Below are 23,461 nucleotides of genomic sequence, written 5' to 3'. Positions count from 1 at the left end.
TCTGCCCTTTCTTTGCATCTTTTCCCCAGGTTTTCATGCCGAAAACAGCACATTCTCAACATGAAGCAAAAATTGATCCTGCTCTTTTTCATCCTGTGTTTTTGACCATGCTGTTCTTGGCAGTCAGACTTCCAGGCTTGGGGGTAGAATTGATAGCTTCAAGTGTAAGTTAAATTGGTTGGCAGCATGCCATGTGTAGCCTTAGCCCCCCTGGGTAATTTACCAGCATCTGTGGCTTCACCCACCCAGTGGCCTTGAGTGTCTCCTTAACTTTACAATGGGCTTGCCTCTTGGAGTTCTGCCCCCACCCTTCCACCTCCCAGCCAGCTCTGAGGGCTGGAGCTCTTTCTCACTTCTTGGGCCAAGTACTGGAAGTAAAAGAGATTGTTTCAATCTCTGAGTTCCACCACAGGGTCAAGGGCCCCAGAGCCTGGTGCTGCAGTCTGGCCAAAGGGACCACAAAACCAGGTCACCAGTGATGTCCATCCATGCTCTGAGCTTTGGTTCTGCCTTTGCCTGGGATTAATGTCCCATCTCATAATAACAATGAAGATCAAATAAAATAAGGTATTATACTTGAAATGCTTGATGAAAGTTAGAGAGCATAACAACAGCAAGAATAAAAATAGTGGGTACTATTTATAGGCATCTGTTGTGTCCCAGGTACTTTGTTTAGTGCTTCATGGAAACTACCTCATTTAATCCTGACAGCTATTCTTTAAAAGTATTAGTATGCCCATTTTACAGAAAGGAAAGTAAGGCTGAAAAAGATGAAGTTATTGGTTAGGATCACACACCTAGACAAAGTGGTAGTCAAAATTTGAGTCTGGCCAGGCTGACTTTAAGGCCCATGCTCTCATCTATTAAGGAGAATATTTCCCTTCCCATTTCAGAATTGGTAAGAGAAACATAATTAACTTCAAAGTTGGGCATTTATAGTGTTTTGTTTGGGCTACCTATTTTACCTTCCATTTTCGGATCAACAAGCCATTTCCTGTGCTCGGGCCTTATTTCCAGAGCAGAAGGAACTCAGTGGTTTTCCCACTGGGAGAGGGAGACATGAGATGTGTCTGCCTGTTCCAGGAAACGCCACCCACTTTGTCACCCACACTGCACCGCCCCAGTGTACTGACTATACGTTAGCCGACTCAGCAATGACTCTTGTGTAAGCCACTAGCTGTCAAGATGACTAAGGCTCAGACAGTGCTCACTGCATTTCTGTTTCTGTGGTTGACAGTGGATTGAGTAGGGCATTTAGACCTGCTCTGCTTTTAAGAGTCATTGGCCAGGTGTGAGTTCATCAAGTCCCTGGCATGGCACATGGCTAGCCACAGAAGAATGAGGCATAAAAGGCTTGGTCCTTGTGTGGAGCCACCATCCCGTAGCAGAGACAGGACAGGCATTGTGACTAATCAGTGCGCGTATATTTGGCAGTATAGGAAGAAGTGCATCCGTTGAGAGAATTCAGAGAAGGGGAAGCCTCTGTGAAAGAGTTTGATCTGCATGCTGACGTGTATGAGGAGAGTGGTGAGGAGAGTAAAGAATGTTCCAAATGCAAGAAATAACCAGGGGTATCTGGTCAAGGTTTCAGAATGCTTTGTTCCTGGGGGGATTTGATATAAATTGGGTTTTAATCTTAATTCAAGAAAAGGCAGGTGGTAAAAAAAAAAAAACTTGCCACTTTCCGGGTGCTTCTGTCTTGAGAAATGGCGTAATTCTGTTCAACGTGTCTTAAACATATAGTTACAAGACCAAGATGCTCTTCCACAGGCAGTGAGGGAATCAAAAGTGAGTGAGATTGTTTTGGTGGTGGTTACACAGACATAGGTGTGGGTACAACTCACAGGATTGTTCACCCAAAATGTCAGCTTTTTACCATTTGTAAATTTTTTAAATCATTATTTTTGTTAGTGTGTAAGGTTAATCCTTCCCCTCAAACAGCTTACAGCTTAATGAAAGATAAGATAGTAAACTGTCTTCCATGGTTAAATACAGTGCATGTGACAAGGAGATTGAACAGAAGAAGGTTGTGGGGGCTTGAAGCCTGCACAGAGCACTGCTGTCTGTGGGAAACCCAAACTGTCCTGACAGTACGTGGCATGTGCAGTGAGATCTCAGAGTGGGGAACTGCCAGAAGAAAGGCATGGGAGTAAGGAGGTGTGTTTTGGAACAGCTCTCATTCCCTTTGGTTTGGTTTGGTTTGGGTTTGGGTTTTTGGTTTTTTTTTTTAACATAATTCCTAAGCTGGTGTTTGTTGAGCACCAGCTCTGTGCCAGCAGAGTACTGCAGACTCTGAGCTGAGTCCCCGTCTGCACCCCCACCTCCCCAGAGACATACACAGATGGCCAAACAGCATATGAAAAGATGCTCCATATCATCTGTCATCAGGGGATTTGCAACTTAAAGCAATAATGAGATTCCACTACAGACCTGTTAGGGTGGCCCAAATCCAAAACACTGACAACAACAAATGCCGGCAAGGATATGGAGCAACAGGAACCCTCATTCATTGCTGGTGGGAGTGCACAGTGCTACAGCCACTTTGGAAGACGGTGCAGCAGTTTCTTACAAAGCCAAAGATGTTCTTACCATCCATCCCCCAGCAATCATACTCCTTGGTATTTACCCAAATGAGTTGAAAACTTATGTCCACACAAAAATCTGCACGCAGATATTTATAGCAACTTTATTCATAATTGCCAGAACTCGGAAGCACCAAGATGTCCTTCAGTAGGTGAATAAACTATGATACATCCAGACAATGGAATATTATTCAGTGCTAAAAAGAAATGAGCTATCAAGCCATGAAAAGACATGGAGGAAGCTTAAGTGCATGTTACTAAGTGAAAGAAGCCAGCGTGCAGAGACTACATACTATGATTCCAACTATATGACAGTCTGGGAAGGGAATAACCGTGGAGTTAGTAGTCATCAGTGGTTGCCAGGGGCTGGTGGGGAGCTGGTGAGAGAACAAGAAGTCAGAGCCCAGGAGTTTTAGAGCGGTGGGGAAAAAACTCTGTCCCTGTTCGTAAGGATGTCTGGCCAGCTGGGGGACACAGATGCCCAGATCAGAGGGAGGTGGAGGATATACGCAAAAGAGTCATAGAAAGGAACTGGCTGGCCATAGGGTGCTTCACTAGAGGCTTTCTAGGGGAAGAGGTACATCTAAGGTGTGACTCGAAAGAGCTGCAAATAGAAAACAAGACTATTCCAGGCCACAGAAACTTCACGTGCAAAGACCCAGAGATGAGAGAGAGGAAGAGAAACCATCCGTGACCCGAGAGCGGCTCAGCAGAGCTGGGAGGGACAGGCAGGGAGGCTGAGGCACAGATGCGCTAGTCGTGCAAGGCTTGGTCAGGCACACAAGTACGTGGAGATTTCATGTTGAGAGCTGTGGGGAGAACCACAGGGTTCTAGCAGGATGACATGATCCCTGCTTCAGAAAGATGGCCACAGGGTAGACGACAGATTGCAGATGATAGGCTGGTGCAAGGAGGACAGTGGTTTGGTTAACAGGAGGCCAGAAAGAAGGGGATGAATTTGAGAATTTGGAATCTGCAGGCATCAGTGACTGGTTGAGTGGTGAGTGCATGAGAGAGAGGAAGGACTCTGGCGCCTCCCTGGGCTCTGGTTCTGGCTTAGACAGCCAGCAGGGGTGGGAGCTCTGGGTGGGGGATCCACAGTGGAGGATGGGGATCAGGGAGAGAAGGGTTGGGGAATAAGACTAGAAAGGTGGATGAGAATGTGCTGTGTTTGCCAACGTGCAGACTGCGTGAGGGAAGCCCAGGAAGGCACAGTCTCCTTACAAGTCACTGTTTTGTTACTGTTCTTTTCTTTGATACATCAGACTTCAGCCAGACCCTGGAATATAGATGGACATCTGGGAATTGTTAGATTCTAGAATAAACATTTGACAGCCTTTGCATTCCCAAAGTGGCCCATACCCAAACTGACAATCGGGGGCTTGCTGAAGCCTGAAGAAAAAACTTGATATGGGCCTCAAAGCCAATGGAGTTAATTAAAAGAGAATAGCTTTTATTGAATTTTAACAATTATTTCTTAAAGTATTGAATTTAAATGATAAGGTAAACAGTAGAAACAACCTTAATCTTTCTTGACCCCAGTTTTCTCATCTGGTAAATGAAGGAAACAGACCTGTTGATCTCAAAAGTTCCCTTCCAGCTCTGAAATTCTAGCCTAATAAAATTTTTCATCAAGATTTTAAAAAAAACAAAACCTCTATGTGAATAAACACAGATACAGGGCTATACCTTATTGAGCCTCAAACATTTTTTAATCCAAAATTTTAATGCTGAAACTCCAACTTGTCAGATTTCCCAGAGCATAAATCCTCTGACCAGTGTGTGTGCTTTTATTGTTAGAAAATACTTTAACTTCTGAAGCTCTGACCGAAAGAGGAAAGGAGGGAGGAAGGGAGGGGGAGAAGGAGGAAGGAAGAAAGGAGGGGAGAGGGAAAGCTCCATGTTTTCAGCAATGAATTTCCTGATACTAATGCTATGAAAACCTTACAACCATCTTGTGTCCTATAAGGAACCCAGGTGCAATTTTTTATAATCCTCAGTTTCGTTTGTTGTAACTAACTTTACATACTCATTTAATCCTCGCAGCTCTATGATGTGGGTAGGTTTAGTTTTCTTCCTCACTTTAGAGATGAGGAAACTGAGGCAGAAAGCGGTAGAGTGACTTGCCTGAGCTTACAGTTAGTGAATGGCAGACCCAGGGTTCAAGTTAAGGCAGTTGGGCTCTGGAGTGCATGCTCCTGGCCACTCTGTCCTGCTGTTCTCACTGCAGTTATCGTAGGTGTGGGGTGTTGCAGTTTCAAATATTCTCTCCCATGGCTTCATCAACCAGTAAATAAACTGTGTGGATAAAACCAGTATTTGGTTATCTAAACTAAATATTCCACATGCCTTATGGCCAGAAACAGCCACAGCATCTTGGTTCACATCTTTGTCCATATTTTAGGCCTAGATCTTATAATAACCATTCTACTGTCTCACTTGTGAAGTTGAAGCCTTGCCAGGTTACCTGCAGGTGTTTTCCAAGGCTGTGAGCGTGGGCCAGCGAATGTGCAGGAAAGTGTTGGAGTGAGGTAGGATTCAGGAATACCCTCTGTGCTTCCACTCAAGGCTGTGTGGAGATTTGGTTGCCAGGTATTTCTTTCCTGGTCCCCTAATGCCCCCACACTGTTGCTGGTGAGAGAGGTCCTTTTACAGCTGCCATGTAAGGAGCTCAAGCATAAAGAAGTCATTCCTAATTATTACCACAGCGGGCAGTGTCATGGGGTAATGGCCAGGGCAAAGGGAATGATGCTTTTGCCTGAGAACAACAGGGGCCCGGCTCCTGCCGAGAACCTCAGATATATAAATTGAGGGAATGCATAGAGGCAAGGTAAGTACCAAAGAGAAGTGTCTTGTACTCTTGGGGAACCTCAGGCCCCCACTACCTTTGCTTCAGACTGAATAAGCACCCTGCTTAGCAGGCTCTGTCTTCATCGAGCCCATCTCACATGGCCCATCCGGGCTAATTACAATCAGTAGCAGTAGCAAAAGTACCGTTTTGTATTTTATTGTTTACAAAGTGTTTTAACTTGCACTGTCTCATTTGATCTTCACAACAAACCTGTGAAGCAAGTGATACGTTTTACAGATGAAGAGGTTCAGAGAGGTCTAGAGTATAGTGGCACAGATAGCACCTTTATCAACGTCAGCAGACTTTCTCCTGTACCTTAGGAGAGAACGGGGGGCAGAAGGAAGTCTGTGTGTCCTTTGGGGGATAGGTAGCAGTAATATTTAATCTCTGATATGCATCAGAATCGCCTGGGGGGAAGTTTAAAAAATAAAGGTGCATGGATCTTACCTCAGATGTAACATAAGAGAATCCCAAGTCTGGGTACCTAGCATTTGAATTTTAGAGAAGGAAAACTCCACAGTCAATTCTGATGTGCCCCAAAGGTTGAGAAACACTTGCATTTGGAGTTCTTCTAAATGTATAGAACAGTCTAAGTCTCATTCCCATCACAGTAAAGCAAGTAAATATTCCCATGGAGAAAACAAATCTAAGATTTGGTCCCTGATCTCCAGGAATTTCTAATCTGGTTGGGATAAGACATGTGCACAGGCAAAGACACTGAACATCATGACACTGGTCCCCCAGTGTCTAAAACCTGAATAGACAGAGTATCAGAGCAGTCCCCCAAGAGAGGCAGGGGGAGGACATAGAAGGCAGGTTTGGGTCAGTGAGGTGATCAGTTTGGCCAGAGCAAATCATTCTCATGAGCAAGACGTGGGAGATAAAACTTCTCATATAGGCAGAAGCCGTATCATACAGGGCTTTCCCGGCCAGGCTGAGGAACCACGGATGAACGCTTGGCAGTAGATAGATTTGGAGGGTTTTAAAGCAGAATGTAATCAGACATGTTTTATAAACAACCCCCATTTTAATGATGAAGAAATAAATAGATGAGGGTAATTACTTCAGACCCAGTGCTCCCTTGGTGGACTAGATCTGGATGGTGAGTCTTACCCAGATTCTGTTCCGATGATCACAATCAGCGCTCCTTCTCAGTGCAGAGGGGGTACAGTGCATACACGCTGTCCTACGCTCATGCTCACTGTATTGTTTACTTACTGTCAGTGAAGTCAGTCAGAGTTTTCATCAACCTTAACCATTTTTTGTTTCTCTCCCCACTTTCAGATAATGATACTTTATATTGGCATTTTAAAATGGATGTGTTTTGGGGACCACATTCACACAGGTTGAGGCTGTGCTGGTCTTGGAGCGAGTGATGGATGGGAGGAGGGAGCCTGACAGCTACCCAGATGGCAGCTCTGCGCTTGAGACTTCGCACACACGTTCATTTAATTTTCCTAAGAATCTCGTGAGACCAAGAAACGGAGACTCAGCAAAATTCAGTAAACTTACCCAGAGGCACACAGCTAAGAAGGGGCAGAGCTGGGATTTGAACCCACTTCAACCAGACGCCCCCACCCCCACCCCCCGCCACCATACTTTTCTACTAAGCATGGTGCTTTACCATGACAGGGGCACCCCTGGATAAAATTCCTTCTCCACCAGTACACTGGTAGAGAGCTAGCATGTCTGAACTCCACTGCCTTCCTTTTGTTTATTCATTCAGTAAACAAGTGAAGATGATACATCCACCTCCCTCATCAGGACATTTTTTTAAGATTTTATTTATTTGAGAGAGAGAGACAAGGATAGTGACAGCACAAGCAGGGAGTACAGGGAGAAGCAGGCTCCCCACTGAGCAGGGAGCCTGATGTGGGGCTCCATCCCAGCACCCTGGGATCATGACCTGAGTTGAAGGCAGACGCTTAGCCGACTGAGCCACCCAGGTGCCCTGGCACCTTTTTTTTTTTTAAGATTTATTTATTTATTTTGAGAGCGGGCTCCAGCGTGCGTGGGGAGGGGGGAGTAGAAGGAGAGGGAGAGTGAGAGAGAGAATCTTCAGCAGGTGGGGCTGGATCTCATGACGTTGAGATCGTGACCTGAGCCGAAACCAAGAGTCAGACTCTCAACATTTTTAGGGTATTTTAAGGATTAAAGAGATAGAATCCCTGTAAGGGTTTTGGCTTATAGCTCAGCATTACATACCTGCTAAACAGTAGTCCTTATGGCCACTACTAGTGGCTGCTGTGCCAGGTGCCATGCCAGATGCGCTGGGGAACTAGGCCTGAGGAAGTTGTGTCCCTGCCCTGGAAGAGCTCATGGCCCCGTGGAAGAAATGGCCCCCAAATGAATAACGAGCATATAGTGAAAGCAGGACCTCGGCACAGACCCTGCACCTCTGAGGCTTCCCCTCTTGCCTCACAGCAGACATTTCAATGACCTGACAAGCTTGGTTCTGAAAACCATTGTGGGTCCGGGCTTCAACTTGTCAATAACCAGCAGTGTGTTTGGGATATGGCTTTTCCCTCTTTAAAAAGTCAGTATTTGATAGGATCCCTCACCTTCCAATGCCTCACATCTCATTCACCCCTGAGAATGAGGCACAGTTCATTCTGAGTCCTCTCTAGGGGGACCAACACTCTGCAAACACACAAGCATTTCCTAGCATGAAGGCTGCCATGTTAGCATAACTCGAGGGTGCTGTTGTTCTAGGCCACACATGGGGATTTGAGGGGAAGAATAGTGGAGTGGACAGCTATAGATTGTCAGGTGCCCAGTGGCCTGTTCTTTAACACGGGGATGCTGGTAAAACTGTCTAGCAGAGATGTTGGAGGGAGAGCCCCAGCACATCACCAGTTGTGAGGTAATAGGTGTAGCATGTTCGGCATCTGTAAAGCACCACGCAGAAGTGAGTTGCTATTAGTAAAGATGAGGTGGGGAGGCCAGGAACACCTGAAACAGCTGGAGGGACGAGAATGCTGCTGTGCATACCACATGCTGACGAAGTTCTAACAGAAATCAGAGCGGCTGGCGCCAGCTTGGGAAAGGGTGGCTGAGAACAGCATCAGAGGTGGCGACTCAACCTCAGAGATTACGGATTCGCTGTCAGCGAGAATAGGCCCACATACTAGGTGAGAGGAAAGGCGCGCGGAGTGGTAGGATAGTGGGCAGGAGCAAGCTGCATAAGGGACAGTGAAGACCCTCTACTGCAAGACCCTGCACCCAAGCAGTCTCTTTCTAATGTGCTGCCAGGGCCTGCCAGGGCATCAGCTTTGCATGGTTGTCCCAGGAAGCTTTGTGGGGAATTTTCCCTGCATTTAGTGACTGTAGATTACGACTGCTGGCAACAGTAACAAGTAGATAAACCTTTGAGTGCCTACGGGCCCTTTCTGTCCTTAGTCTTCACCACAACTGCATGAGATAGCAACCATTGTTATTGTCATTGTTTAGAAAGGGACACTGAGGGGCAGAGAGTTTATGTGACTTGCCCCCCCAGGTCATTAGCTAGTAAGTGGCCAAGCCAGGGTTCCACTTCAGAGGGGTCCATCCACTCAGCACAAGCGCTTAACCCAGCACTGTTCTTGGGAGGAGGAGATTTTTATGCCCCCGGGCCCAGTCACCTCCTTTTATCTGCTTGTTTGCTGTTTGGGAACTTTCCTGTGAAAAGGGTTAATCGGCAGCAGAGACTGGCAAATCTCTTTGGTGGAGTGTCAGGGAAGCCTGACATCCTAAAGCCAAGAGTTGAGTATTTTTGGGGCCTACCATCCTTTTGTGTGTTGGCTACTTTCTCCTAACTACAGGTGACTTTGCAGTAATTTGAAACACGATCCTGTGCTCGGAGACACTGGGAAATTCCTGAATAAGCTCAGAACTTGCTAATCAAAAAGGAGTGATGAGCCTCACAGATGAGCCTCATGGAGTTCACCGCTCTGCAGGTTGGCCTAGTGAATCAGCGGAGGATAGGCAAGGCCGTGACACACCTCTTCTGTGTCTGCACAGGCTGGGAGGGGCTTGGAACAGAAGCAGTCATGCCCCAAGGCAACAGACATGATGTTCACGGAATTTAGACTAAATTCTATCAAAATGGCCCACCCAATTTTAAAAGTGTTTACGGGGCAATTCCATGTCACTGTGAATAATGAATTCAAACAAACCTCAGCCTTCAGACCAGCCTATTGAATGCTAGCTGTGTGTCCTCTACTCTGAGTCTGACGTGCCCGCCCTCCAGCACAGCCATGTCAGTCATGGCAGGGCTGCCAGGAGATGTAGGCAGGCAGAGATCACCCACACTATTTTGATTCAGTGTTTGAAAGCACCTTTTCACAAATTAATAGACAGCTCTGGATCTAGAATCAAACAGAGCAGAGGTCAAGTCCCAGCCAGCCACCCATCAGCCATATGACCTCAAGCCACTTGCTTTTCCTGTCTCCGCCTTGTCTCCCCACCTGTAAAATGGACAGACTGAGACTTCTTAGGGCTTTTTCAGAGGGGCTAATGGAATTGTGTGATCACACTTTGTAAAGAACCTAGAAAATGTTGGTGATGTAATTTTGTGTCATATAGGAAATGCTTTCTCCAGTCCTGTAACACCCAACTCAGGTCCTTCCTGAGAAGATCCCCAAGTTGTAAGGATCAACCAGAAATCATGATGATGGTTTGCAAATGTTTGGCCTATAAACTAAAATTAGTATCTTTCCCTCATCATTCTTTGGTGGAGGGATGGGGGGAGGAAGGGGATGTCCAATTCTGTTAAAATGATCTTCCTAAAATTCTTACCCAACCATGATTTTACCCTCTATCCTGGTGACCCATCACATGCAAGGCATATCCATCTAGCTTGTCTCTAGGCCTAGAGAGAGGAAGGGGGAGGATGCTTTCTAATTTGTACCATATGCAAGACCCCTTCCCCGTGTACCTTTGGGCAGAGGTGAAGCACTCTGCAGTGTTTGATTTAGAGTAATGGGGAAATCTGGCCTGCCTGTCCTCTGGGAGCCCTAAATGTTGATTTGCCTTTGGGAAGTCAGGGGCTTTGGTGAAACCTGATTTACTGCGTCGCCTGGTACCGATTTCCTTTCACATACTCTAAAGGAAGTGCTCTGGTAATATTGGCAAAGGTTTTAAAATGTCAGCTCTGGAAATGAAACTGCACCTTGTGATGTTAGAATAATTATACCACACTCGATCTCTGATTACAGCCAAAACAACAGTTGCTAAATCCGGCTAACATGGAAAAACTAGACAAGAAAGGGAAAATTCAACCAAACCCGTGGAGAAGGGGGACACAAAATCTTGTATTTCCACTTGTCTGGTTCTAACTGGAACACCTTGTGACCCCGAGCCCAGGCCCCCACCTCTTTGTTTTCTGTAGCCATGAGCACAGCATGTTGGCACTAGCTGTGGGAGTTCTATGATTTAACAATGAGTTGAAAGAACTGCTTTTATCATTTCAAGTATGAAGCCCCAGGCCAAAACAGGCAAAATAGTTTGTAAAAGTCTTGGTTCAAACACAGTTTGAAGCATTCTCTGTTTTTCTCACACGTGTCTCCATCAAAAGGAGACCCACGCCTTTCCCCTGTTCTGTGCGCCCTACCTCTGATGGTCTGCCTGGCAGGCTCCCCCGCATTAGCAGACTGACCCAGTTCACTGCCCCCCACCCCCCCCCCCCATTAACAGAAGATGAAGCAGGCATTTCCTTCCAGCCACTGACAGGGCAGCCCATTCCACTGCTGGCACCACCGGGGAAATCTGCATCGGAGAGCTGAAAAATGGGGTTAGGGTCTCCTTGACCGTGGCATGTTAGAGAAACAGAAGAGTGCCAGATGAAATGGTGGCAGCTGCTGCATGTTTCTCAGAAAAGCAGAAGAATTCTAACAAAGAATGTACAGTCTGTTCTTAATGCTACTAATAAATAACATGCATTCTGAGTGCATAGCAGACCCCCCCCCCGTCATCTTCAGGTGAGGGTCCCTGCTCTATACATCATTAAGAACACAGCTTTTTATCAGTGGGCAGATGCTTAAAAGGCACAGCAACAAACCCACATATTCTGTGTCGTCCCCAGCTGCTTCAGGATTTAGGATGGAACTTACGGACATGTATTCCTCTGGCTGTTCAAATCTCACATTAGCTATTTCCTGGGGAGTAGAGAAAAGTGCCCCTCCCCTTTGCTCTGAGTGATTGACTTCACGCATTAGAGATTTGCAGCAAATCCTTGGTGGGAGTTTTTACCGCCGGGCCCTGGTATTTGGTAGGTACTCACTTGTTTGTTGGTTGACCATCTTTTACCCATCCAGTACGAATATTTCGTTAGAGACTTTTTTGAAGCAGAGGACCAGGGACTGAGAAACTTTGTAGCCTTTATTTCCTCCCATATAAAATAGATTCACCTCTCACAGGACGATTTTGAGGATCTACAGTGTTACTGTGCTAGTTGATGAGACTTGTTGAAAGGGAGAACTGTTTGTCCCGGCTCAGAATGTCTCTGTCCTCTAAATTCATAGACATCCACACCAAGCTGTTCTCCAGTTCTCTGCAGACACCGCCTGCACGTCCTGCTAGTCAGTCTGATTCTGACACTGTCTACCTGGAGGTGGTGTCAGATCCCACAGGTTAGGGGCTCAGTCTCGCAGAACTGCCCCTCCATCACACCCCCCCAACTTAAGATGCCACTTGCAAATGTAGGCCCCCAAATTACCCACAATCTCTGTCTGACCTGGCTTACAAATTAAGGGATTCCCATGACGCCCTCCCCGGATTCCGTGATTTGCTAAAGCAGCTCACAGAACTCAGGAAAACAGTTTACTTACCAGTTACTGGTTTATTATAAAAAGATAGAACTCAGAGGGCACCTGGGTGGCTCAGTTGTTGAGCGTCTGACTTGGTTTCAGCTCAGGTTGAGATCTCAGGGTCATGGGATTGAGCCCTGCATCCGGCTCTATGCTGCTTGGGAGTCTCTGCCTCTCCCTCGCCTTCTGCCCCTCCCCCTCCCCATGTTTTCTCTCTCTTTCTAAAATAAGTAAACAAAATCTTAAAAAAAAAAAGATGAAACTCAGGAACAGCCAGATAGAAGAGACCATAAAGCAAGGTATGTGGGAAGAGGGGCGGAGCTTCCGTGACCTCTGGGAGCATGCCACCCCCCCAGCACCTCGGGTGTTCAACCTGAAGCCCACCAAACCCCATACCCTAGGGGGGTTTTATGAAGAATTCATTGTGTAGGCATGGTTGATTATTGATTATTAACTAAATCTCCAGCTCCTCTCCCCTCCCCCAAGGATGGCAGGTGGGTTTGCAAGTTCCAAGTTTCTAACATGGCTTGGTCTTTCTGGGGACCAGCCCCCATCCTGAAGCCATCCAGGAGCCCACCAAGACTCACCTCGTTAGAACAGATGCTCCTGTCACCCAGGAAATTCCGAACATTTTAGGAGTGTAGCCAGCAGCCACAGACAAAGACCAAAATACATATTTCTTTTTTGTTGGTGGTGTTTATCCATTTATTTATGTATTAAATGTCTACTGAATCCTTCCTTTGACCGAGACTCTGAGTAGGTACTAAGGGCACAGATGAAAGAGAATTCTTGCCTTCAGGGAGTTTCCAGCCTAATCATCTCATTCACATTTTTTCTTCTATAATTAAGCTGTCAGCTTTTATCCTTCAGACCTATTTTCTTCTTCAGGCTCCCAAAACTTTGTAGGGCAAGCAAGTATTCCACTCAGGTTTCCCTTTCTCCATGAAACTTTCCCAGTCCGAGCTAGGCTCTGCATTTCAGTGTCTCCAACTATAAAATAAAGCCCAAAGGGAGCTAACAATATTTTCAAAGATTCTTATGAGGTTAAAGCAAAAAATAAAAAAAGGCTTTATACCTTTAGGAAAGATTTACCAAGCAGGTGACACTTTACTGTCAGCTCTAAGATGTGTTTGCCTGGAGAAATTCTTGTTTTGTTTTGTCTTTTTGTTTATTTATTGTTTTTCAGTAACAACTTTACTGAAATAATTCACATGTCATACAATTTACCCACTAAAAGTGTACAGTTTTTAGTATTTTCACAGAGTTGTGCAGCTATCACCACAATCAGTTTTAGAACATTTTCATCACCCTAAAAAGAAGTGCATACTTGCTGGCAGCCACTCAACTCTTCTTTCTTTTATCAATATATTTCTTACTATACACAATAAATATATTGTACTCAGTAAACCGTAAAATGCTGTGCCAATACAGATGTGATTATTGCTGCTCTTTTTTCCAAATTCACAGGCAGAGAGTGAGATTCTGTAGCCTTGGACCATAATCTTCACTCATGGTAGAATTTTGACTTTGTTTTTAAATTCCCAACTTACAAACAATGAGATTTTTAATAATGTCTCTGATTCCTTCTGTTACAGTTTTCAAATTGGTTATTATTGGCATATAGCGAAACCGTTGATTGTCATATGTTGCTTATATGTCCAACAGCTTTGTTGACCTACCTCATTAGTTTTCACAGTTTGTCTGAAAATCCTTTTATTATTTATGTATTATTTATTTATAAAGGGTTTATTTTTAAGTAATCTCTATACCCATCATGGGGCTCAAACTCACAACCCCAAGATCAAGAGTTGCACTCTCTACCAACTGAGCCAGCCAGGCACCCCTGAAAATCCTTTCAGATTCTCCACATAGACTGTCATATCTTTTTTCAACTAATGGTAGTTTGGGCTCTTCTTCAATTTGTATACCTCCTTCTTGCTTTTTCTGGTTTCATTACATTGGCTAAGGCTTCTAAAATAACGTTGAATCAAAGCACTAACAGCAGATTCCTTGAATTGTTCTTGGCTTTACTGAGAATGCTTCTCAAGTTTTACCATTTTCATGATATCCGCTGTAGGTTTTATTAGATTAAGGAAGCTTCCTTTTGTCACAGATTTGCCGTTTTCCTGAAATTGTGAGTGAATGTTAATTTCTGATCTATTAAGATGTTTACATTTTTTATCCTTTTAAAAAATGGATGGTGTGGTATACTAAGATACTAGATTTTTTTTTATGTTGAGCTATCTTTGCATTCCTGAGATACTGTCATTCTCCTCTACCTGTCCCTGAATCACTATCTCCTCTAGTTAAGAATTTGCATTCCTGGGAACTCCTGGGATATCAGTGACACTGGATTATTTTTCATGTTATGCAGATGCCTCACAACATTTATCAGTGTGTAGCAGGATTGGGTTGGAAGGAACGCAGGCATTTGTGTTTGTGGGCACAATTGTTAAAGTGTAGGACCCCACAGAGTTTAAGCAAACATATCAAAGTTTGAGAAAATTATATCCTAGAAAGCACTTTAACTGCACTGGAAACAGTACTCTACCTTCCTGCTTTAGTAGTTCTCACCCTTATCTATGCAGAAATGCAACAGGGAAACCGATTTGGTATATATCCTGTTTCTGTGCCTATTGGCTTGAATCATTAAATCTTCCCCACTTTGCCTGTTGCTTGAAGGTCACCTATGCATTCATTTCTACTTCAGTTGTGGGCTTGCTATCACCTTCTCATTTTGGGGACCATGGGAATATATGCAGCAAAGTAAACAAACACTTTAATGAAGTATGGTTCTGTTTACCATTCTAATTTCACAAGAAAACGTTTTCTATGTTGAACCCTGTTTTCAGCCCACAAGAATGTTGACTTCATTCAACCGATCTCTACTGAGCTACTATTGTTAAATCAGCAAGTGTCAGCCCCAGTCCAGGTATATCCAAGTTTCAGTGGCACATACCTTACAAAAGCATAAGTCATCTCTCCTGCCTTCAGGGAGCTTAGAGTCAGTCATTTATTATCACTAATATCTAGTGAGTCAGATGGCCATGTACCTTCTTTGTGCCATTCACCATCAGAGACCTCAAGAAGACTGCAGTACAGAAGGCTTGTCTCTGACATCACAGTGTAACATCAAGTCCAGTAGAAGAGCCAATACAAAGTGCGCGTAGAAAATGTTAAACAACAAATTCAACTGAGTATATTTTAAAGATCTGATTGGCTTTTTTGGGTGATTTATGAATCAGGCAGCCTCCCATCCAGCAACAGAAAGGAGCTGTATTGCAGAAAAGGAAAGATTTTTAAAATCTTTTTAAAGATTTTTAAAGAGGAAACAGAAAAAAAGAAATTATTAACAAAGAAAACATTGTTTTAGGCAAGGATGCCCTCTTCAGGGGAATGAAAGGGGTCTGTCAGCAGATTACCTCCTCATGCTAACCAGGAATTTCCAGGTTGACTGGTTAAAGGTCACATTTAGGGGGAGTTGTAACTGCACTTAGGTCGGGTAGTAAGTCTTGGTTTGCTGATATGGGGCTTAGCACAAGTGACTCCATTTCAGATCTGTTGTTTCTTTTTAATAAAAGTTAAAAGCAACATTATAAGACTGAGGTCACAATTCAAGGACACAAGAGAAGTCATAAATGGAATGTTGTTGAACTTTCATAAGTACATAAGCCATCAGATATGGGGGCAAGAGAGGTGGGAGAAGGCTTTCTGCACAACAGATAGGAATTGCAAAGGTGGGCCTTGGGGGACATTTTGGTGAGAAAAATATTGCCTTGAAAGTAGGGAATGGTACATTCGGATGACAGTGGGAACCATCCAGTGCAGCTAGACAAGAGGGCTTATGAACGTCGTGGAAGGAAGGACTAGGAATTAAGAGCCCGAGGGGACATTCAAAAGCCAGCCTGGGTAAGGAGTTTGTATTTCCCCCTGAGGACACTGGGGCAGGGGTGACTCTGTGACATTGTCACCTTCAGACACCAGCTCTCTCCCCTGCTCTTTGCCCTGTTCTTGCCTCACTATGACTGACAAGAGAGGAGGAGCCTGCAGCCTTCTCTCATACTCGTTCCTTTTTCATTTGAAAGCAGTGGAGCAGGTGTGCTCTTGGCGTTTGTGGCAGTGCACCTTGCTCTGGCTGGGGCGGGAAAGAGGGGCGCAGTGGGGCGGGCGGGTTAGAGGCAGGTCTAAGGACCACACGGCCCATGCAGAGAGAGCCGGCACGAATGTACTGTAACATCCCCCTGACCTCAGCAGACATGACTAAACAAACTGTCTGCTCTGAACAATTCATCCAGTTGTCACAAGGCGAGCAAGGCCTCGCAAGCAGCAACACGTTCTCCGCAGCAACAGTCCTTGGGTGTGTGTGTGCGGACTTCCTTCTGTTGAATGCGTTGCCAGCCGATGTGTTGAACACGCTAAGATAAACTTTGAAGGAAGTGCAACCTTTTGAATTTAAAGAGCCACAGTGACCTGGGTTATGTCTTCCCAGAAGTTACTTCCAGAACTGCTTTGCTTGGTTTTCTAAGAAACTTGGATGCTGAATTGGGAAGTAATGATTTGCTTTAGTTGAAAACAAATGCAAGAAAGGATCAAATTCTTTTCTACTAGTACCCAACCTGGACCTCATCATGAAATGTGCCCCCTCCTCTGCCTTCCCAACTGTCCCACCCACCGGTGACTCCCATTTAGCCATGATCTTTTTCTCTCCGATTTGCTTTGGTGATGAATAGTAACTCATTTGATTTATTCCTTAAAATGAGGACTGCCTTCCTCCCTGGGTGTCCCCTCCCCACTGGAGTATGGAGTTAGGCAGAGTCAGCTTCACCTCCCTCAGCCCAGTGCTCTCAGCTAATAGGTTACAGTCAGGACTAAAACCCAATTGTTCTGATCTGGGCCTGGCATTTGGGGAGCAGGGGGCTGTGCATGGTCCCCAGCCAATGCTAGGGTCCCGGAGGAAGCAGGGAGGAAGAGTGTGAGGGTGGGGAGCTAGGCCTGCTGTCCTGCCTGAGAGGTGGGAGGACCTGGGGACAGGAGGGGACCTCACTCTCACTTCATGTTGGCACTTACTTACCTCTCAGCCTGGGCATGCAACCTGCATGGCAAGGCAAACATCTTCCTCCCAGGGGCACACCACCTCCTTGCACCAGGCCTTTGCTGCATGGCACTGAGAGTGTCACCCTTTTGTAATCCTCCTTAAGCCCAAGGAATAGTCAAATGGTCTACAAGTCTGTGTGTCAGCTTTCACTCAACTTTACTGTAACAGCACAGCATTTGGAAGCTTCTTAAATAGCTAAAACTAGGCCTAATAAGAATAGTAATAACAGCACCTAACATTTATTGCATACTTGTTGTGTGCCAAGCACTGTTCCAAACACTTTGCTGGCAGCAAATTCAGTCAATTTAATTTAATAATCAAATTCAATTATTTGATTTTCCCCAGAACCATCGTGTAGAAAGCGACAACTTGTTAAGACTTAGAAATGGCAAGATTGCATGTCTCACCTACAGACAGATGAGTCCATCACTAAGCCTCCTGGGCTAGGCAGTGTGCGGGCCTGCAGGCCCGGGGGGTGGGGGTGAGGGCCCTGCCCTCAGTGCTTGGGAAGCAAACTGGTAAGAAGAGAATTGACACTGCATGGCTTGTTCTTTTATTCCTTCATTCCGCAAGCATTTGTTGAAGCCGACTTGCTGATGTATGTCTGGTTTATAATTTACTGAGCCATTATTAACAGTGCGAGATGCTGCAGGCACACAGTGGAGGCGCAGCCGCTGGTCTGGAGCACATCACCTGCAGAGGTGCCCTGTGCTGGGCACCCAGGAGGGGAGAAAGACAGAGAGTGGGGTCTGGAAGGATGAGTTGGAGGTACAGTGAGGGAGGTGGGATGGGTCATTGAGAACACAGGCCTCTCTCCCAAAGTTAGCAATCGTACCATCTTCCTGTGGGCTGAGGACGGATCGGGGTGACCTAAGAGTGGTGTTCACCACAGTGCCCACCAGGCAGGAAAAACGAGCTTGGTCGTTAAAAGAGTAAAAGGGCTCTGACGGAGGCCCTGAGTTTTATTCATTTGTCTGTGCACCATCCCCTAGCTCCTGCTGTTGGAATTGGCTCCTAGAAGCTGGGTACCCGAGTGCTAAGCTGGAGGGTTTCCCAGAAGGGTGGAGAAGAGGAGCAGGCCCCAGCATGAGAGGGGAGGGCTGGAGGAAGGGCCCCGAGACAGGAACAGCCTAGAGGGGAGTCTTTGTGCAGAGCAGAGAGGGAGGGTATGGGCTTAGAGCTTCTACACCCGGAGTCCCTGACCTCAAGCCTCCCGCCCCCCCCAACACTCCCCCCCCCCCCCCCGCCAGTGCCGCCTGGGGGCCTGATCTGCCTGGAGTGATCTCTCTCTCTGGTGGCCACACTGGGCTGTTGTCCCCCCGGCCCTACTCTCCGGGCTCCTTTCATCATCATGGTGCATGTGCATTTAAACTCAGTAAGACCGGTGCCAATGAAAACAAAGAAAATGATCTCTTAGCGGTTATTTATATTGTAAACCTCCTCTGGAGTGACTTTTTTCCTAGTTGAGCTTGCAATAACTTATTAAGAAAGATAAAGTGATTTTTAAGTGTGATTTTTAAAGAGCTAGGCCCATCCATGAGCTTGCTTTGTGTTATTCTTCTGCTTGGGTTTGATGCTGCTCCCAGTGTGAACTTTGGTTTACCTCCTTCTCGGGGTAGTTTGGGGCCACTGAGAAAGCGCCGTTCTGTGAAAATAGTCACCTATGACATACATACATTGAAGCAGAAACTCTTTTCTGAAAAGACTGAAAACTGTCTTTAAAAACTACTTTCTGAGAAGATATGGAGCTGGAAGACATGGAGCTGATTCTTTAAGTTTTAGTTTTTGAAGCCACAGTTGTTCATTTGTTCTTTGTTAACCAAAAGGCAGCCTCCTGGACTTCGGGCCTGGTGTTTATCAACAAACTGAGAAAAAGAGAAAAAATGAAAGAAACTAGAAGCAGGAAACACTGAATTGTTTATAAAGTGGATTTTTTAAAATGTATTTTTTTTTTTAAGATTTTATTTGAGAGAGTGAGAGAGGAAGCAGAAGCAGGGGGGAAGGGCAAAAGAAGAGGGAGAAGCAGATTCTCCGTTGAGCAAGGAGCCCGATGCGGGGCTTCTCGATCTCAGGACCCTGGGATCATGACCTGAGCTGAAAGCAGACACTTAACCGACTGAGCCACCCAGGCACCCCTAAAAATGTATTTATGAAGAAATTGAACTACCCTTCTTTTCTGCTCTTAAAATTTTAATCTCTTTCAAGTTATGGCAATTTAAAAAACTTGTATCTAAAGGTCCAGGTTTCCATCAGAATGTGTAGCCACGAAGGAGCACTCAAGAATTACAGTATTTTTGAGCAGTCTGGGCTGGAAAAGTACTGACCAAAGAGGAGAGCCTCAGGCTGGGGCCCTAGGGCTCCATGCCTTCTCCTCCCTCCTAGTGAAAAGCTGCATGTCTAACCAGCTGGCATGGCTATCCCGCTCTGCCAGGCCATGTGTCCTCTTCACCTGTAGCTGAGGATGTTCAATCTGAACAAAAAGGAACTTGGGATTCTAACAACACACAGTGAAATGCTTCTAGAGTCTTAACACTGTGCCCTTCTGCTGTAAGTTGGACTTCGCTTCTGTGGCAGCAGGCAGATGTTCTGCACAAGCATCTATATTTAGGTGTGGGCATGAGATTGCCAAGGTAAAGAAAGGCATGGTTGGTGTCACCTCAGCATGCTTTTTGTCTTGGAACAGAGGCCCTGTGTTGCCCCGGGGGTTGGACACTCTCACGGAGGAGAAGGCCTCTGCCCAAAGCCTGGGCAGTTTGGAAGGCAGCAGAGCCCTTCCTGAATGACTGTCCTTCATGCTGGGTGGCTACGTGCTGCCAGGCAGGGACCGGACACTGTGCTTTCCTATTCGCTGTCCTTAAGGGAGCTGCTGCACACTCTTTGTTAGCAGGCCTAGTGGTTAAGCCCGGAATGACCCAGCTGTGTCCAGTAGGTCATCGCCTCTCAGAAGCAGATGTTCTTTAACCCACAGCGGGAAGCCGATCTCACCTGGCTCCGTCTCCTGTGTTGCTCAGCACCTGGGGGACAGAGCCCCAGTCACTGCCTGCCATCACATACCTGGCTGCCTTGGGACCTCTTTAGTTCCCTCCCACCCCACAGCCGCTCAGCTCGAGCAACCTTGCCCTAGCCTCAGCAGGCCTTAGCCAACCGGCAGCCCAGATGCTTCTCCCAGGTTTGGACCCCTGCCCCCGAAGCCTCGCCTGCTTTTCCTTTCCTTACTTCCTAACAAGGGTCTCCACCCCAGCTGGACTTCAGTCCTCTTCCTAAACCTCCTCACCCAGGGCTTTTGTTTCCCCCCATTGTCCAACTATGCTTCCAGTTCACACCCTCATTCACTTGTTGATCACCTCCTCCAAGAAGCCTTCTGTAAAAGGCCAAATGATTTCTTCCTTGGCTGCCTTGCTTCCAGTCCTCCTTCTCAGGAATGCTGGCATTCCTTCTGGGATGTTCCATCCTTTGGGTTCTAGACCCAGACCATCCCATGCAGAGCGTTAGCTTAGCTTCCAGCCCTGTGCTCCCTCTGGCTCAGAACACTCCCTGGGCCCATCTATCAGAAACCCTGTCTGGTGTTATCCAAGGTGTGCATAATCTTCCTGGGCAGATTGCAGGCTGCCGGGTTGGGGTGGGGGGGGTGCACCTCATCTTAATCATCTTTGTGTCACTAGTGATACCTAGCACTGTGCCCAGGCCCTAGCATAGAACCCCAGCTTCTGTCAGCCTGAAAGTCTCCTGCCTCGGCCACTCCCAGAGCAGGTGGGGGAGCATGTGCATAACAAGAGGAGGTTCAGAGCAAGCCTCCTTTCGCAGGTTTGGGGAGGTGATGATGGGACAGTGGCCTTGATTGGGGGCCCTCAGGCCAGACTGAGATGACACTGTAAACCCAATGCGAGGAACCAGCTCTTCAGGTGGATATGGCATTTGAGGTCTGGGCTCCCTCTGAGGAGGGTTTGGCCCTATCAGTTTTCAAATATCCAGGTCCAGGCTCTTTGGTGCAGAGGCTGGGGGAGTCCGGGATGAAGCTGGGCTTTGCCTCCTGGGAGAGCTGTGTGCTCTGTCATGACTTCCAGAGTACTTTGGAGCTCCCCTGGACCAGGGCTCCTACTAGCCTTGTATCCTCACTGTCATGGCGAAACACATCAGTCCTTTTTTAAGAATTTCTGCTGAGGGGCGCCTGGGTGGCACAGCAGTTAAGCGTCTGCCTTCAGCTCAGGGTGTGATCCCGGCGTTATGGGATCGAGCCCCACATCAGGCTCTTCCGCTATGAGCCTGCTTCTTCCTCTTCCACTCCCCCTGCTTGTGTTCCCTCTCTCACTGGCTGTTTCTATCTCTGTCAAATAAATAAATAAAATCTTAAAAAAAAAAAAAAAAGAATTTCTGCTGAGCCCACAAAAAATGAGCCTCAGAGCTTATCATCTTCAGAGGGAAAAAAGCGGTTCCATATGGGATGAGCAGAGTCCCCTGCCAAACCACTGTCAGGCCTGGCCGCCAAGCCTGGCTGTGGGCTGGACCTCCATTCTCGGGTTCAGGAGGGACAAGGCCTCAAGACAGGCCGGTGGGGATGAGAGATTTCCCCTCTCTGCTGAGTAGGTCAGGGCCAGCCAAGCCAGTAGGGGGGAGTTTGGAAGGACTACCCCAGGGCCCACTGGAGCAGGACTGGAGCGGAACTGAGAGCCTTCCAGTGGGTTTGAAATAGCTCATTAGGGACAAATTAGGGAGCAAAAGAAATGTCTTTAAGGACTGCTCTTAGTGAGTGTGGGCATAAGCCCTCAGCTGGCCCACTCAGCTTCCTACCCATGTGGGCTCGAGGAAGGGTGCCCACCCTGTTCCATCAGCAGTGACCATCATCACGGACTCCTTTGTTCTGTCCTGCCCGTGGAGACTGGATTTCAGAATAGGTCAGTGCCTTCCCAGGACCTTCCCTGGGACTGCAGAGGAAGAAAGCCAAAACTTCCATTTCCCAAGAAAAGTGCAGAATTTCACGCACACCTAGGGAGGGTGTTTGTTCCGTGGAGGTCGCTGCCCTTGTTTTCAGAGTAAACTTCTGTGTGAGTGCATTTCGAAAAGGGGAGTCCATGGAGAGGGGACCCTCTCGCCTCTGTTTCCAGAGGCGTGGACCTAGACCGAGTCCATGGCTCTGACCCAGGAGAGCCAGGGACCACCCTGGTAGTTTAGGGTTCTAGACCCAGCTCTGTCTATGACCTTGCTTAGGCCATGTCCCTTTCTCTGGGCCTCAGTTTCCCCTTCTGTAATAATGGTAGCTGAACCTGACAATGTAAGATCATCTCCAGCACTGACATTTTAGGATTCTGATCTTAGGTGTTTATGAATATGCTGATTATCCCTCCAGGATATACTGCAAATATGCACACTGCTCTCCGTTTCTCCTGGTACTGTCCATGATCATGTCACTTCTTGCTTAAGTTCAGGGGTTTAGAATAAACCCAGACTCTTCACCTGGACCCTGCGGAGGCAGATTTCCCAAACCTGGGGCTTTTCCCACCTGGGTCCCGTGCTCCTGTCAGCCTCTGGAGCACACCCCGCCCTCTCCAGCCTTCAGGTCTTGCACCTATTCTTTCCTCCACCGACAGCCACCCTCTCTTTGCCCTTTGATGGGCTGGCTCCTTCCCATCTTCAGATCTCAGCTTAAATGTCACCTCTGAGAGGCTGGACTCAAAATCCCTGCCTAAAGTAAGTGCTCCTCTGTTATTCCACCTCTTACTCTGTGTTTATTTTCCTTCATGGTACTTAAATGTCTTGGAGCTATTTTCTTAGATCTGGTTATGTGTTCGTCTCTTGTTTGCCTGCACCAGAATGTGGGCTTCACACAAGTCTGGACCCCCAAGAGTGAGGGCCTTCCTTCTCTGTCCTGATCGCTGCTGAACACTCAGCACCTAGCAGAGTCCCTGCTACATAGAAAGTGTCCCATAAATGTTTGTTGAGTGCATGCACGGTTGAATGGATGGGTGCTCCTCCATATAAAAAGCTCTGTTTTTTCCTCGTGCCTACTCAGGCCCCCTTTTTCCTCAAGGATCTGGATGTAGCAAAACGGGGATTATGAAACAAACCAAATATCCATTATGAAGCCCTCGGTCAGTAGCCAAGAGGTTGTTTTACTCCTCACTCTACTCTTCTCTCCCGCAGCCTCGGCGCA

General features: G+C 46.7%; 1 protein-coding gene across 4 annotated transcripts in view; it reads left to right on the top strand.

The window, feature by feature from the left end:
• ATG7 (autophagy related 7) overlaps window positions 1–23,461 on the top strand; it is a 239,095-nt gene that overhangs the window by 197,902 nt on the left and 17,732 nt on the right. The gene's annotated exons all lie outside the window — the stretch shown is intronic.

Source organism: Ursus americanus, chromosome 14, assembly GCF_024610735.1.
Source record: "Ursus americanus isolate L20-20 chromosome 14, mUrsAme1.1.p, whole genome shotgun sequence".
Lineage (NCBI taxonomy): Eukaryota > Metazoa > Chordata > Mammalia > Carnivora > Ursidae > Ursus > Ursus americanus.
The sequence above is the reverse complement of the archived record's forward strand: the minus strand, read 5'-3'. Positions and strand labels throughout refer to the sequence as shown.